Below are 3,455 nucleotides of genomic sequence, written 5' to 3' on the forward strand. Positions count from 1 at the left end.
CAATCACCATTTTATATGATTTATAGTATAAGATAAGAGTTACTTGCTTATACCAAAAAAAGGGCCTGCTTGTACTAGCAATAAGCAGATGGCATAGGAAAAAATTTTAAAATAAAAATGAGCCAACTTAATCAAATTAGGTTGGTCTAATAGTTAGTTTACTAGTCCGCTTAAGCAAGTGTTGAGGTTCGAAATTTGTTTTGTGCATGCAGCAACCCATTGACTAGTAATAAACCATTAAATTGAGCTCAGTATAGCGATGAATTAATTCTTAGTTTGACGGATTGAAAGACACCATGAGAAATAAAAAAAAAGAAAGAAGCCAAGCTGTAGGACCAATTTTATAAGTCCCAAGAATAGATATTAACCAGTAATATGGGAAAAGCAGAGTTAATGAAATATATTAACATTTTAAATTTGCAAACGCGAAAATGGACACAAGTTATTTAGACAATAATAAAAAGAATATAACTAAGTCATAAAAATATAATTTTTTTAAAAGAGTAAAGTATTGTTTTTATTTTTAAGTAAGTTTTATTTGTGTTCCTAACGTTTAAATTGTCATATTTGTATCTCTAATGGTTATAAAAGTGATTTAATGTTATCCTGCTATCAATTATACTAACAAATCAGAGTGTATTTTTCAATTATTCTCACTTAGATGTATTCATTTTCAATTAAGTCTCACTTGAATGTGTTCGATTTTAATATTGTACCCACTATTTGTGTTTAGGTTCAATTATGTCTCAAGAAAAGTGAATTATGTAAATATTACAGGGATTAGTTTCAACTTTTGATGAATTATTTTTCGGAGTGAATTATGTCCTAGACATTTGTATTTTAGAAGAGATTTTCAAAACTAAAACTAAAGCTTATGATGTGTAATTGACGGCAGGATAATATTGAATCAATTTTACAAACGTTAAGGATACAAATAGGACGATTTAAACGTTAGGAACACAAATAGGACTTACCCCAAACGTTAAGGACAAAAACGATACTTTACTCTTTTTTTTTTTTTTGAAGAGTTCAGAGTTCAACACAATAAAGTGGAGCAATAGACTACACATGCACATGATTCAACTCCTTGAGATAACTCCACAACACAAGTATGTCATCTCCATGAAAAACAAAGAGTTCAACACAATAAAGTGGAGCAATAGACTACACATGCACATGATTCAACTCCTTGAGATAACTCCACAACACAAGTAATTCCCATGTCATCTCCAACATAACCATCAACAACTAAAAGGGTCAACACCTGTCCACTCGTTGGAGCTCAACACGGTCATGTCGATAATTTCTTCAACACCCTTGTCTTTATTATGAAAAATCCTTCGATTCCTTTCCAACCAAATGTTCCAAACAATCGCACAGAAGTATCTCAATCGTTGCTCTCGATCCCCCTTCCTCCTCGGTTCCTCTCTCCACCATAGATAGTGCTCTTTCAATGAGCATGGAGCGCACCATTGTTGGACCAGATACCGAAATCCAAGCATTTCATACCTGCCAAGCAAACTCACAGTCTAGAAACAAGTGGTTTACAGCTTCCACATCTTTGTTACATAAAATACAGACGTTATCTTCCTAGCTGATAACACCAAACCTGCTGAGTCTTTCTTTTCTATTTACCCTATCTATCAGGACAAACTACAACTCTACTCTTGGAGGAACTAGACCTTTCCAGATGGTCTTAGTGAAGCTGTAACTAGTAATCTCCTGGGTCAGTATTTCCTCTTGCAAAACTTGCACAAAAGAGTTAGTTGAATAAACACCTTGTGTATCATATTTCCACACCACACTATCCTCTCTGTTATTCACTAGTTTGACAGGTCTTAGCTCCTCATGTAAATGACCCAGGAGTTCCAACTCCCATTGAAAGAGTTCTCTCTTCCATTGGAAGTTCCAAATCCACTCGACCCCGTCCCAGAACCCACAATCCCCTATAATAGATCCACATTGGTTTGAAACCGAAGAAAACTTCGGGAATCGATCCTTCAAAGATCCACAAAGCAACCATACATCCTCCCAAAATCGAGTGCGCCTCCAATCACCAATCTCCATGGATAAGTCTGTAATCATGTACTTTACTCTTTTTTATAATATATGAAAAATATTTAATATTCTTTTGTATATTATAAAAATCAAACTCATTTAAAAAAAATTACATATATAAAAAACTTTATTATTATTATTTTTTAATTTACATTTATTAATTCTATGCAAAAACTAATATTAATGAGTTAGAAGTCTAAACCCTAAACCTTATCATGGCATCATGTTAAGAAACACGTTCCAAAATTCCAATAATAAAGCTTTGCTAACGAACATGGCACTATGGCAGCCCGTCTACATGCAGTCATGCACCATGTAGCAGATTGACAACAAAAAAGGTTCAAATTTGTAATTGAACCGCTAATTCAATTTCGAGATATTGGCGCTAAATTCAATTAACGTAAATTTTCCTTTTTTCAAATTTTAGAAAACATTTTTTTTATTTATAAAATAGTTCAGCTAAGAAATCTAACTGTTTTTCAAATTCTGCGTTCAAAATCAAATTTAAAATATTTTCGTGTTTTTTCTTCTTTTCTTGAAAGTAGTGAAAATTACAAGTTATCCGCTGCATATTATTGTACTCTTCTGACGTTATCTACGTACGGTTCAATGTTTCTACATTTTTAAGTTGGATCATTTTTTGTTAGGAAATTATATGGTACAGATCTAAATCTGTACAGATTTAAAGATTTGCTTCCTTAAACCACACTTTCTAAAGCCACACTTTTCACTTAAAACCGTAGCTCTTCACAAAGAAAAAACGTCACCTAATGGAAAAAAGTAAATTAGAAGATTTAAGAGAAGAAATAATTAAGTTATCGAAATTAATAGATCAAAAATTAATGATTTTAACTAATGTTAACTGTAATGACACCGAATTCTTAAAATCAATACAAAATGATTTTTCTCAAAATCTTTATTTTACTATAAGTTTTATTGAAGGACTTCAAAAACCTGAAAAAACTTATTTTTCACACGGAATTTCTAAGAAATGTTACCATGGAAATGATTCCCCACATCTTTATCATACTTTTAACCCACAATTAAATTCTATAGTAGATATGCTTGAAGAAATATTAGTATCTATAAAATTTCAAAGAAATAAGGAAAAAGAGAATCCCAAAGAAGAAAAATTTCAAAATATAATCAACATAACAGATTTAAAAGTAAAACCACCACTAAAATTATGAATATCGAAGAAAAATTAGAAGAAGTTACAATGCTTTTTAAACAATTAAAAATGGCTCAAGAAAATAATATTATGGAACAGGGATTTCAAATAGAAGAAGAATTAGTAAATTCTGAAAATATAGAAAATGAAGAACACATCCTAGATTATTCAAGTGACGAAGAACCAACAATTCCAATACAAGTAAAAAATGAAGCTGAAACATCTA

The sequence above is a fragment of the Arachis ipaensis genome, chromosome B09 (assembly GCF_000816755.2).
Source record: "Arachis ipaensis cultivar K30076 chromosome B09, Araip1.1, whole genome shotgun sequence".
NCBI classification, from domain to species: Eukaryota; Viridiplantae; Streptophyta; class Magnoliopsida; order Fabales; family Fabaceae; genus Arachis; species Arachis ipaensis.